At 39.8% G+C, this 14,839-nt stretch overlaps 1 long non-coding RNA gene across 1 annotated transcript in view; it reads right to left on the bottom strand.

Annotated features, from left to right (window-relative positions):
* Nucleotides 1-14,839, bottom strand: part of LOC125933722 (uncharacterized) — a 236,159-nt gene that overhangs the window by 196,439 nt on the left and 24,881 nt on the right. The window contains exon 2 of the long non-coding RNA XR_007461081.1: nt 1,216-1,303. This is a non-coding gene — a long non-coding RNA (uncharacterized LOC125933722). The remainder of the gene's footprint in view (nt 1-1,215; nt 1,304-14,839) is intronic.

The following is a 14,839-nucleotide window of genomic DNA, read 5'->3' as shown; positions in this document are numbered from 1 at the left end:
ATGTCCATCAATAAACAAATGGATAAGAAATATGGGATAGATAGATATAGATGATATATACATAGAGAGAGATAGAGATGATAGAGATGGATAGAGAGATAGAGATAGAGATAGATAGAGATAGATAGAGATAGAGATAGAGAGAGATAGAGATAGAGATAGAGATATAGCCACAATGGAGTATTACACAGCCCACAATCATAAAAAATGATAAGACTGTGCAATTTGAGACAACACGGATGGATCTAGAGGGTATTATACCAAGTAAAATAAGCCAGACTGAGAAATGCAAATACTATATGATTCCACTCATAAATGGAATCTAAAAAAAATGAATAAACAATAAGCAGAAACAGACCCATAAATACAGAGAAAAAATTGTGGCTGCCAGAGGGGAGAAAGATGGGGGGAGGGGAGGGCTGGGTAAAATAGGTAAAGGGGAGATATATCTCTAGTTATAGAATGAGTAAGTCATGGGAATAAAAAGCAGAGTGTAAGGAATACAGTCAATTATATTGTAATAGTGATGTAATGGGACAGAATGGTAGCTATATTTGTGGTGAACACAGCATAATGTATAAACTTGTCAAATCACTAAGTTATACACCTGAAATAATGTAACATTGTGTTCAACTATACTCAAAAAAAAAGTATGAATCTCATCCTAATCAAAAAAAAGGATCTTATATCAATAACCTAAGCTTCCACCTTAAGAAACTATAAAAAGAAAATGAAACTAAATTCAAGGCAAGCAGGAGGCAGGAAATAATAAAGTTAGAATTGAAAATAAATGAAATAGAAAATAGATAAAATCAGCAAAATGAAGGAAGAGTTATGCACAACATTTCCAATTGGATGGCTTAAGTGCCCAGAGCATACACGGTAGAGTAAATAATGCTACCTTGGGTAATGGTGGAGAAAAATGTAGGGGAGGAGAAGAACACGGTCATCATGCTAAAATATCCCTAAGGGTGGATCCTGTATCCCCTCCTACAGATGTTCCAGTTTCCCTCAACTGTATTTAACAGGAGAGAGTTGATTTAGAAAGTCATTTCACTCAGTGTCAGAGTCCAATTGCAACAATGCATCACATCTAGCTTAATAAAGTTGTGTATTTAAGATATCGGAAAGGTCCACAGAGAAATGTCCACTTGCAGGATTTAGCAGCAGAGCAACCAGATGTTTATCTGAAAGATCGGGTGGTAGGTTACATACCCAGTAGTTCACCAAATTCAGAACAGTGGCAACTGCCTGTGACAGGCGTTATCAACAAATTTGGTGAAGCAGGAGTCACACAGGTTACCTTGTGAGACAAAAAGAAGAGATGTTATGTATCCATCCCCTTCCCTTCCCTCTACCATATCTGTAATATCTTGGACCCTAAAAAATTCACATCCTACCAGTTGAGAGGACGTCTCCCTATTAATTGTGATGCAGGCAATCTGCCCTTTACCATAGGCAAGGATAGTGCTCTTGATTCAATCCCCAGGGTAGAGAACCCAAATCTTCTGGATTGGATTATCTTTTGGTTCAATAAAAACTTCTATTTTATATACTGTTTAACATCCCATGGAGCCACTTGGACCAAAGAGCAGAGGCACTTTAAAGAAAATATTGAATTCAAGACCTGAAATTGATGGTCATTGTTTTTTAAGTACTTGTAGGAAACAAACAAACAAACAAAAACAAAAAACATTCTCTGTGCCTGAGAAATAAATGAGTAAGATTACTGACTTCCACCCTTTGCTGTTTAATAGTCATCCTGATCTTTCAAGAAAGAGTTAAAGGAGGTGGAAGGCCCTTATAGGGTCCCCAAAGGAAGCTGAGATATCAAATTATAAAATAAAGGTGTACAACTGAACAAAGTGGGTGCACAGCCTGTTTAAACATGCAATGCAGATAAAAAGTACCTTTTCTGGAAATTGCTATATTGAGACCCCAGACTGCTTGCCTGAGATGTGTAATCCTGGCAGAGGCCATGTAGTCGCCATCTATCAGCCATTTATCCATTACAGTGCCCATCCCTGCGCCTTGGGAGTTTTATGCAGCACAAAGAGCCCATCATATACCCCACTGTTGGGCCCATTGATGTGTACCTTGAGCCAAAATCCAGAGCCATCATCAAAAGCATTGTGCTCAAGGAACCCAAAGAGAATACAAATGTGGCCTTGTAGGTCGTAGAAAGTGTGGCCTGAATTAGTGGAAATGGCTAGCCCAACCACCTAAAAATTGTCAAATGCAGTCAGACTCAAGCACAACCTTCTGGACTGGACAAGAGGCCTAACATGATCTAGAGAGATGCCATCAGGACCTCTCATGGGCTACGTGAGAGCTCCAAAGTCAAGTAGGCCCTCCAATTACTAGGTCTCTTTTTTATTTGTGGGGGTAGAGAGGGTCAAAAGGTTGGCAAATGTCTCCTCTTGAACGAGATCTCAGATCATTCCCGGAAATTTTATTTGAATATACTAGGTCCTTGTAATTTGTCTGTGTTAATGACCCAGCTATGTTGTACATGAGTCTCAACATGATCTCAGGTTATCCAGTCCTTTCTGGGCAGTACCCTTGTTTGGATGCACCAGGAGGCCAATATAGTGGAAGGCCAATGCTCCCCCAGGGAGTGAGGTTTTTTTTTTACTTTTTTTTTAACGTTTATTCATTGAGAGACAGAGACAAAGCATGAACATGGGAGGAGCAGAGAGAGGAGGAGACATAGAATCTGAAGCAGGCTCCAGGCTCTGAGCTGTCAGCACAGAGCCCGACACACGGCTCGAACCCACAAATCACGAGATCATGACCTGAGCCAAAGTCGGACACTCAACCAATTGAGCCACCCAGGTGCCCCTGGGGAATGAGGCTTTTGCCAGATCACAGCATACCTGTTCATTCCATGTAGCCAAGGACTTTACATAGCCTTGTGGAAGGACATTAAAGGTATACTGCAATCTATTCCAATAAAGGCAAATTTATCTGGATGGAAAGTGATGCTCAAAAATGCATTTTAGATATCAAATGCCACATACCAAGTTCCCTTAGCTTGAGCAATAGCCTCCAGGGAAGTCACAATGTTAGCTACACCAGTGCCAAGGACGGTACTATAATACTGAGCTTCCTCAGCGGTAATTCTCTAGCTACCAGAGGTCTTGCACACAGGCCAGATGGGACTATTAAATGGAGAAATAATTTCACTTTGGATTTCTTAAGCCTGGAAACACAGCATTTTGTCTTTTTCTCCCCCAGGCAGCTGATACTGTTTTGGGGACATAATGGCACAAGGCACTGGTAGTCAGGTGAGTTCAGGATCTTCCATATGCCCCACTAAGATGGCACTAATTGAAGTAAATCGGATCAGGGGTTAGAGGTGAAAGTGAGCCTGAGTGCACATAAATAATACATCTATTCCAATAATACATTACCTAGTTTAAGTCCTAACAATGGAGATTTGTAGGGACCCAAAACTACCCATGCATAGCCAAGTTTGCACAAAGGTCCCAGAGGCACTAAAACTATAAACTATTATCTGTTCCCCTCATCCTGGTGCCAAGGATCATGGGGAACACAGTCACCTGTGAACAAGCATCTGAAAGTCTCAAGAAGTATAATTCTTCCCCACATCTCCATTGAACCCTGACCTTGGCATAAGAACTCCAGTCCCCTTGAGGGTCTGAGGGACCCCAAACTAACCCCTATTCCTGCTTATTTGTAAAGCTAAGAATTCTGGATAAAGGTTTTTGTAGCTGTCCAATTCATCTCCAGACTCACTGAGAGAGAAGGAGGGTATGATACTTGTGTCAGTCGTGTGGACTCTAACAGAACTGCCCATAAGGACTCCCATGGCCTAGTACCTGATCAGGAGTTCCTTTGTAGGGCAATCAATCTCCTCTTTTGAGTCCCATTATAGAGTAATCAAATCTAGAGATCTTCTGGAGAAGGCTTTTTTTCCAAGTCGCTAAGGAAAGAATGCCCAGTTACTACTTTTTCATTGTTCTTTCACATGTGCAGACAGTGATGGAGCAAGACAAAGAGACCCTGGCAGAGGCAGTCAGGAAAAGTGCAGGAAGACGAAGCAGGTAGAAAGAAAAGTAGACCCTAGAAGAGAGACCCAAAATTGCCCTTTTCTGAGGAGCTGACTGTGGGATTGCTATTGAGTTGGGCTGATCTGGGACAACAGTCCTTGCTCCCCACAAGGCTGGCTAAGAGACTATGAGACTCCCCATAGTTTGCCATACATCCTCACCATAAAACCCTACTAACTAAAGGAACCAATGATGTCTGACTTCCTCACAACTAACACTGTGAAGCATAAATACTTTGACAGTCTGAAGTTTGGGGAGGATATGCTGATGAGAGGCTAGTTCCTTCATAGTTTTGTATGCAAAGCTAACAAACTAGAACTTGACCCTGTGGGAGACAGGAAGTCACTGGAGAGCTTCATGCCAGAATGATATAAACAGATTAATGATTAGAAAAAACACTTAGTGAACTGTAGAGACTGGGCTGGAAGGCTAAAGTAGGTGGAAGGAGAGAACATCAGAACATATTAATTTTTAACAATGAGTGTCCCTGTGTGACTTCTTTTTTTCTGCTTTTTTCCCATTGAGCTTGTATCTGCAAAAAGTAAATGGGGTACTAATGGATACAGTAAATGTGAGCAGCTGTAGTCAGTTTGATGAATCCAAATAATATATCTGTTTAATTCTCAATGGTAGGGCTTTTCCTATCACTTCTTTATTTCTCTTGACCTAAATAGAGAAAGTCAGACTAAGCATGAATTAATATTATAGAATTGAGAAGCATTTAAGACAAAAATTTTAACCAGAGCAGTGTAAGTCACAAAAAAGTTTCAACTATGGCATGGGAATAACTCTGGAAATAAAGTCCTTAGTGACACAGTAATAACTTATTTACTCGCTTCAATGTACTATATTTCCCCTTCAATGTACTATATTAGAATGCAGAAATGTATCACTAGTCCAATGGCCCCCAAGGACAAATGTTTCTAGTTTCCTAAGTCTATATAAGACTAAGTTTAAATACATTGGAGGATCTTTAATTCAGTTGTTTAAGGTTTACCTTTCATCTCCATTAACAGTTCTAGTTTATAAGTTCATACCCTTTGGGTTGCAAATCTTTCATGGAAGGTTTGAGAAAGATATTTAAATGTTCAAGCTAAACAGTTGTGCCCTAGAAAGTAGCCAAATGAAATAAACCAGGGAATTTTCTGATTAAAAAACTTCAAAGAAATTGCAACCAGCTGTTTTCCTTCCACCATCAATTTATTTCCTGTGAAAACTGAATAAGAGGAAACAGGCTGTGGTAGAAAAGACTGGCTTAGATATGTGTCAGGATAGTCAACTGAAAGAGAGAAAGAAAACTAACATTCGTAGAACACTTTTAAAAATTAGCCATTTATAAAATATATTGACTCTCTTAGAATTTGAGAGACTCCATAAATACTTCCCCCTTTCCTAAAGATTGGAACCCATTAAAAAAGAAACAGCTAGGGCAGAAAGAGTTTGAAGTGTCACCTCATTACTGACAAAGGCTATGTGAGAGAAAATGGCTAGGTGTTGTTGAGCCATAGAATTAGTCAGATTGACCCACGTTCATGGGGGTGGGATAGGTGGGAAGGATTGCTTGGGTGAAGCATGCCCAGTTCCTCACTCTAACTCACCACTCATAAACCACTCCTTCCCTGGAGAGGTGCTGGGGGCAGGGGGGAAGTCATATGCTAATAAAGTCCCTTTCACTTGGAAGAATTTCTTAGAGCAAGTAATTAGTGTCCTCTGGCCCCCAACCCCAGCACTCACCACCACATGCACTCACCACCACATGATCATAATCAGTGCTGTAAGCAGAGACTCAGAAAACTGTAAGTTATTTATTCAAGAGCCATAAATCTCAAGTGTTAGAATCAAGATTTGAATCCCAAACCATCTAACTCTAAACTTCTTTCTACTACCCAGGTATGTTCCATTGTAGGGGAGGAAAAAATTCTTCTCTAGACCTTCTTATGGTTTTCAGCTGGGCCTCAGAATTGAACAGGAGAAAAACTTGGAAATTTTGTTTAGTAATTTTTATATATAAATTGTAGTCTTTACGAGAAAAATGAAGACCCAAAGAATGGCTAGGCCTAAGTGCTTACATACCAGATTGAACAAACAGTGGCAGTTGTAGAAAAGTAATTAAAATATATGGGAGGCTAAAGGAAGCTAAGAGCTATTTTAACAAAGTCTATTTGTACAAATTTCTCTCCACTTGGATTCTACATCTTTGATGGTAAGAATGTCTCTTTCCTCCTGGTACTGGGAGGGCATCTTATACATGGGAATTTTATGTCCTGCTTTCAGGAAGAAAGGGGGATGTCTGAGTGTCCTTCTTGCACTTTGATTTTAAAGTGCCTTTAGCTCAGAATAATCAATATGTCAAAGTGACGTATTTTGGGATGGTATGTCCTAAGCTTCTTCACTACCTCTTTCTTAAAGTATGGTAGATTAGGGACTATTGGAACTTCGTTGATTATATTCTATTAAGAATTGTAAGGAGTGGCACCTGGGTGCCTCAGTCAGTTGAGTGTCCAACTTCAGCTCAAGTCATGATCTCATGGTCCTTGAATTTGAGCTCCACATCCAGCTCTGTGCTGACAGCTCAGAGCCTGGAGCCTGTCTCGAATTCTGTCTCTCTCACTCTTAAAAATAAACAAACATTAAAAAAATAATTATGAAAGAGTTTAAGATTTCTTATAGCCTTCTATCAGCCAATTATAACACAACACAAATATTTAACCTATTTTTAAATATAAAACCTCAGTTGTATTCCATAGATTCATTATTTTGGCTAAAAGGCAAGGCAATCCTCCCTTTAGTGGAATTTGAAACTTTGCCCTAAGATCCAGGGAGTAAGAACCAGATACTGTGTTTCTAATGAGGAATTCTCTCTACCTAAATGGAGAAGTAGTCAGGTTTTCTATTGCAATTATTTTTGGAAGCAACTTTAAATGGGAGATCACAGACCTTCCAGATTAGATATCAAGGTCAGTGTTATGAGACAAAAGAAATGGGGAAACAAAGCCATGGAGAAAGCAGAAGTGGAGATGCTTGGAAAGGAATGTAAGAAAGGCAGAAGGAGGAAGGAATCTAACTGCCAGGGGCCTGAAAGCCAAGAGAGTCCCAAGAATGGGGTGCTGCCTTAGAAGGTACTGGCAAGTGACCAACAAGAATTGCTGCTATGGCCACTGTTCAAATGTCTAGAGGCCTTGTAGTAAGATCTACAGTCCTAGCTGGGTAGCCAATGTCACCATTTGAGTAAGAACTTCCCCTTCTTCACAAAGTACCTCACCCAGTTATTGTGGGAAAAGAGCCACACACAGGCTGAGCTTTAGCAACCATTGAGGATATCCACCGAACACCTATTGCGTAGTGGGAAGAGCCTCTGTCTCCCGGACTTAAAAGTCAAAATAAGCATGCTAACCAACCCCAGTGAGATGGAGTGGATGCCTCTAGTATTTGATGGGACCAGATGAATGTGAATACTAAGATACTGTCCTCAGGGAGGAAATAGAGCTGAGATAGGGGGTTCTGGAAATAGACTTTCCTGGATACTACCCTAGCCTGCTGTTTGCTGGCTATGTAGCCATGAGCAAGTTGCATAATGTCTTTGTACCTCAGTTCCAAAACTTGTGGGACAAATGGGGATAAAATATAGTACTAACTTTACAGGCTCTGCATCAGAATTAACAGTTAATACATTGAAAGAATTTAGAACCATGCCTGTCACATAAAAAAAAAAAAAAAAACCACTCAGTAAATAATAATGATGCCGTCTAGAATTTAGATTAAAGTTGAGAGTTATCATTAATAATCCATAACTGTTATCAATATTCCATAATCTGATAGGTCTGATAATGTTTATGAAAACCAAAGAACTATATCATTCATTGAATAAGTAACCAGTCGTCTCTAAACCCTCAGCATCTAGGATGTGAAAAACTACTACAATTCTTTTCTGAAATATTGCCCCCACAATGTGGTCTAGGAAGAGGTACATAGGCTTTGGAACAAGGAAGACTCCCCAGAGCATCCAGTGGCTTGTCTACTGCCAAAATTGCTATCATGGGCACTTATAGGGAGAAACTTGCTTCAGCCTGGAAGCCAGCAACCACTTACTAACTATGCCTGTCTTTATCTACCCACCCCAAGAATATCTAAAGGCAAAAGGCAGTGCTTTCCACCTTGAGGTCCAAACCTGTCCATAGGACACTGTTTATTACCTCTCTTTTTTATTCTCTTCCCCCATTTAGTGGCACTACACTGGCTCTTGGAATGCTGTCCCATGACTTCTACCTCTGCGATCCTGCAGATCTGAGCCTTTGGAAACTGAACCTGACTGATAATAGATTTTGGCCTATTCCCTAATCACTTCAGTCTAATTTGACCCACAGGAAAAGACTCTACTTCCTCTTTCTGCACAGTTGCTAATCAAGTCTCCCTCTACAAGTACAAAATTCAAACTTTCCCACTGATGGATCTGAGTAGGCTGTCATTTACCAGTGGCCAAAGATCACATTTTGGCTCTTGGAAGCCTTATGGCTTGAAAACGTAACAGAGTTAGGTATCCATGTCTTGTGGAATTCAGCAGAGGCCAGTGGTGGGAGGGTGGAGAGATGAGATGCTCAGGGAATAGTGCCACTATGGTCCAATTGTTTGTGTGCCTACCCTACTCAAACCTAACATTGAAATATTAAAACCTAATCCCCAGGGTGATAGCATTTGGAGGTAGGGCCTTTGGGAGGAGAGTAGGTCATGAGAGCAGAGCCCTCATAAATGAGATTAGAGCTGTTATGAAAGAAGCCCGACAGAGCCCAACATGTAAAGATGCAATGAGAAGTCTGAAACCCAGAAGTGGGCCCTCACGTGATCATGCTGGCACCCTGATCTTAGACCTTCAGCCTCCAGAAGCGTGAGAAATAAATCTCTGTTGTTCATAAGCTACTCCGTTTATGGTAATTTGTTATAGGAGTGCAAACAGATGAAGACAAGAGCATAGCAACATGTAGGTAAAGACTATGGGTGTGGCAAGCATTCTGAGGGTTCTCTGAAAGAGAAGCTTGACTGCAGATCATCTTGTATGGCCTGTTATAGCAATCCTACAGCAGGTGTTTAACATAAATAACCGTGCATATGTGATGTGATTTTGCTTTAAGTAGGATTTGGTGTTTTTCATTCTTTAAATTTCTGCTTACAGTTATGGCTATGTCTCCCAAAAAGGACACTTCTATCAGTTCACATAGCCTCCAACTTAGGTACGCTTTTAAATCAATTCCCCTCATTCTTACAATTGCCACTTGATGTCACCGATTTGGGTCACTGCTTTCTCAAGCTCTGAATGATCTCTTCAAATAGGATTTCTCAACCACAGCACTATTAACAATTAGAGACTGATAACTCTTTGTTGGAAGGGGCTGTCCTGTACATTGTAAGATATTTAGCAATATCCCTAGTCTGTATCCACCAGATGCCAGTAACAACACTCTCTGTACCACCCTCTCTCCCATTTATGACAACCCAAAATGTCACCAAACATTATCGAATGTCCAGGGAGAACAGAGGAGTAGAGGAAGGGGGGAAAATCCCCCCAAGTTGAACACCAGTTCTTTAGACCAAATTGTATGTACACATTATGTAAGGTTCATTTACTCTGATACTCCCAGATACTTCTTTTTTCTTCTCATAGTTCTTCTGTGAAGTTTATTTTGGTTACCCTTTATAAATTTATTTATATCCTTGCCCACTCTTCTAGTATATTAGTTTCCCCAATTGCAGTATCTGGAAAAATCAAACCTTAAATCTATATTTTTTAAATGTTTATTTTTATTTTTTGAGAGAGAGACAGAGACAGAGAACGAGCAGGGGAGGGGCTGAGAGAGAGGGAGACCCAGAATCCAAAGCAGACTCAGTGTTCCCAACTGTCGGCAAAGAGCCAGTCAGGAGGCTCGAGCTCAGGAACCGCGAGATCATGATCTGAGTGAGCCAAAGTTGGATGCTCAACTGACTGAGCCACCCAGGCGCCCCAATTAATCTATTTTTAAACTTAGGAATGAGCCAAAATAGCTCCCTCTGGGCAGAAGAATTCTCTTAGCAAGTATTTAAGAAGCCACCCTTTGGGGTCCTTGTCATCCTGGGTCTCTTTGATCTCTCTGGCTGCTTTCTTCAACTATAAAATGAGCAGATAAAATAGATCATAATTAATAAATTAAATGAATAGAAAGAGAAGTACAGAAAACAGGCCATAAGGGAGATAGTCCTTTGGAACTGACAAAGTTGTCCATGATGAATAAAGGAAATAGTGATCAAAAATGGCCTTCCATGAAAATGCTCACAGGCCTAAATACAAAATATCACTTATAAAGCTACCAGAAGAAAGTATCTTTAGAAGCTCAGAATGAGAAGTGATTTCCTAAACAATCACAACAAAATGTATAAACTAAACTATATGGATTTGATTACCTTCAAGATTTTTTTTAATTTATTTATTTATTTTGAGAGAACAAGAGAGAGAATGCATGCAATCAGAGGAGGGGCAGGAGAGAGGGAGAGAGAGAATCCCAAGCAGGCTCTACATACAGTGCAGAGCCTGACACGTGGCTCCATCCCATGCCAAAACCAAGAGTCAGACACTTAACCAACTGAGCCACCTAGGCTACCTTAAAGATTTCTATTAAATAAAGGTCATCAAGGAAAATTCAACAGACCAGATGGGGAAATTTATCTGTGACAGCAAAAGCTGACATGGGATTTGTATTAAAAAATATACTAAAGTATCTGTCAGCCCAGCAAGAAAAGGCAGGAGTCAATAGAGAAAAAGAGCAAAGTACATGAATAAGCAATGCATGGAAGGGAAAATAAAATCACTGGGAAGACACAATTAGCCTCACTAGTAATCAAGGAAAAGTAAACTCTACTCACACAATTAGTAAATTAGATATTACCAAGTATCACTCATGCTTGTGAAAAAAATTTAACTTGTTAATTTTGTCTGTGGATTACCTGATCTCCCTCATGGTTATTTTCAACCCTCTGGTTAGAAGCAGAGCAAAGAATGGACATGGGAGGATGAAATAAATGTCCAGTCCAATTTAAACTTGGCCTGATCTAAACATTTACACTGTCCCTTTAGCTAGTGCACTCTCTCTTGGACAAATATGCTCAGGATCTCAGAAAAACTTTCCTCCCCTTGCTTTGTTCCCTATGATGTGGTAGGAACATATGGGGGAGGGCTGTGAACTGAGTCACCTTCAGTGGTCCTCTCCTTCGTCCTCTACATTGTCTCAGGGCAATGTCCTTTTTCACCCTGCTGCTTCTTGCCTCCTGGTGTTCATGACCGAAGTCTGTTCCTGCAGCTACTCATTTTCTATCTGCTTGTTCAAGTCCACACTAGGACTGCCTGGCTGACTCAGCCTTGCCTCAGTTCCCACATATACTAATAACTCTTTAAAGTCAGTTAGAACTCCCATTTGTCTGCAGTCTGGGCAGTTTACTCTCTCTCCCTTGGCCATCCACCTTGCCTCTGCTAAGGTGAGCCTCTCCGGCAAGCTCAACCCAGACAGACTCTCCTCTGAGACCCATCTATGTCTCAAGGAAACCAAAGGCAGATGAGGAAAACTCAGCCTCAGGCATTCCCTTTGTTTCTCTACAGTGTCAGCCAGTCAAGAATTCTAAATGGGCATTATGGTGGGAGAGGGGGAGGTCTGGAAGCAGGGCATAAGTGGTGGGAGTGAAGGAAAGCTTCCTCCTCTTGTCACCTCCACTCTCTTAACATACCTCTCTTTCTCCAGGCCAAAGCTTGGAGAGTAGAAAATCAGAGCATAAATCTGCCTGACTGATCTCTCCTCTTTACCCCTCAATTCCTTCATGATGGACAACAGGTTGCCTTTTGTTTTACCTCCCCTGTGTCATGCCCTCCTTCTCCCACCGGGCAGAGATTTCATGGCTTTACAGAGTAATTATCATATGTATGAAGATGGAATTCTGTGAGCCTATATTCTCCAGGCTTTGTTGCTGATTGTTTAAAAGGAGAGAAAACACAATTTTAGAAGCCTGCCTCAAGAGAGTAATCTAACTTTCAAGGCTAGGTGCTTGTTGCAATATCATATTTTGGATGTCAGAGGCTGCTTATTTCTTTAGTCATCCTTCAAGTAGAAGGGTGTTTCAGGACAACAAGGGGAAAAGGTAATAAAGAAAACCACATTATATGTGGATATACATTTTACTCATTATTTGCTTACTTATTTACATGTTACAGCAGATTGAAATATTATCATTCTTTGAGTGCTTTTCTAAGTGCACTTCTAAGGAGTGTCATTAATCTATATTATACCCCAGACGATTCAACCTGTCCAACTGCATTCATGATTTTGTTAGTTTTTAAATGAATAATAGAGGTGAATTATATGGATTTAAGATTTTTTTGCAGATGAGAATTTAAGCAAAGTGTCCAATATCAACAGATGTTCTCTTGTGGTTCCAAAATTCTATAAATCCAGTGTACTTGGGAATTTGCCTAGCAATATTTTTTCCTATTCTTATATAGGTCTTCATAGTTTTAAAGTTCAAAATTTTCTTTTAACACCCCACCCCCAAAAAAACCCTTATATTTGGCCTTATTACTCATTTATTTCTATGAGTGATTTCTATGAATGATTTCACAGAAATCATTACTTTTAGTTCCTCACTCTTATTTATTACATGTCTGTAGGACATCTGAGAGAAAAAAATATAGAACTTATATATGCTTTATATCCCATCATGTACTTCCCAAAGCAATTTATGTTTAGGAGTGATCCATATGCTTTAAATAGCCACCAGATCATAATATACTAATACTTTCATGGTAATATTGGAGCCTAAAAGAAAGTGTTTTTATATACCTTCCGCCATAGAGTAGAAGTCCAGCAGTTCCTCTCACAACCACTATGATAAGCTGAAAGTGCCTTGGACTAGGAACCAGAGGTCTGAATTTAGTCTCTCCTAAATTCAAGTTTCCAAATTACCAGTTAAATGTCACTATGTGCCACAGGCACCTCCTATTCAACAGGCCCAACATTAAACTCATTATCTATTCTCCAAATACCTTCCTTCTTCTTTGAGCATTATTCTGGTTAATCATTGTCCTGTACCCAAGACATTTAGGGTATTTTCAATTCAAATTCTTTCAAAACCAACCATCCATAAGTCATCAAGTTTTCTGTATCATCCTATATAATGTCTCTAAAAATTGCCTTTTCCTACTCATTCTAATGGCCACTGTTAGTACAATGCCACTTCCTCACTGCCTGAATTATGGCAAAATCTTCCTAACGAGGCTCTGTTCCACTTTTATATACCCTTTCTAATTTACCATTTGTTGCCAGAATGTCTATGCTGATGAAAACTTTGGTTTATCAAATATACTGTTGCTAAAGCACCATCAAATATATTTCTTTGTATACATCCATCTGATCATGCTATTCCTCTCTTTTAACACCTTTGATAGCTCAACATTTGCTTTAGTTTCTTCTATCATCCAATTTTTTGTCTGTAAAGTAAAATAGAATGTTTTTAGCATGTCATTCAAACCCCTTACAATTTTGATCCTGCATATCTTATATTCTAGCACTAGAACACCACCTACAGCCACCTGTATTAGTCTCCTGGAGCTGCTGTAACAAAGTACCACAAACTGAGTGGATTAAAGCAACAGAAATATATTGTCTCACAAATCGGGAAACCAGAAGTCTGAAATCAAGGTGTCAGCAGGAACAGTCTCCCTCTGAGGATGCTTGGGAAAGCTTCCTCTTCACCTCTTCTAGTTTCTGGTACTGCCAGAGGTTCCTTGGCTTATGGCTGCATGACTCCAATCTCTTCCTGTCTTCATATAATGTTTTTCCTGTGTCTCTTCATATCATCTCCCCTCTGGATGCCAGTCATACTGGATTAGAGCCCACCCTAAGGATCATGTCTTTACTTGACTATCTATGTAAAAACCCTATCTCCAAATAAGGTCATATTCTAAAGTACTGGGCATTAGAACTACCACACATGTTTTTTAGGGGAACAGAATCCAACTCATAACATCACCTGAACATGAATGCCCTTTTCCTGACATGAAAGCCCATCTTCCTACTCGGCCTCCTCAAAAATGCACTCTTTCCTGTACCATCACTCTGCCCGAATCTTCTCTTCCTACTCCTGAATAGGGTGATCATGCTGTCATTCTATGGTCAGGGAGTCCATGGTCTCATGATCTGTGCTTCTGCTCACCCAAATTATTGAGAATCTCCAAAGTTCCCTACATGGTGCAAAAGCCCTCAGAGGGAGCAGAATGGCCAGAATATGGATGTGTAGATACAGGATGAGGCCCTGAAATGTGGTGGGAATAGAAGTAGAAGCCCAGAAAACTATGAATGGTGTGTGGTATGGAGTGTGTGTGTGTGTGTGAATGTGTGTGTGCAAACACAAAAGATGGTTAAATGTCACAAAGTATTCAGTGAATAATGTGAACATTGATAATGATAATGGAGACTAAAGAAGTCACAAAGTTAAAGGATATAAGATAAAAATACTTTGACATTATAAAAGTAACAGAAATTATATTAGCTTTTATGAACTTATCATTCATTTATTCCAAATTATCATACAATGCTATATCATCATGTTTGTCATTAAATGTGCTGGACTATTTTTGTTGAAAGTTTTTTTTCTGGTTTTAGAGATTATAATCTGTATCTACGGTTGGCATTTATATCTTTTGCTCATGTCAGATGATTGTCAGCTTCAAAGGATTAAAAGAATTAGAAGAATTGGTG

The sequence above is a fragment of the Panthera uncia genome, assembly GCF_023721935.1.
Source record: "Panthera uncia isolate 11264 chromosome A1 unlocalized genomic scaffold, Puncia_PCG_1.0 HiC_scaffold_16, whole genome shotgun sequence".
In the NCBI taxonomy this organism is placed as follows: domain Eukaryota; kingdom Metazoa; phylum Chordata; class Mammalia; order Carnivora; family Felidae; genus Panthera; species Panthera uncia.
Note: the sequence above shows the minus strand (reverse complement) of the source record. Positions and strands in the feature narration are given on the sequence as shown.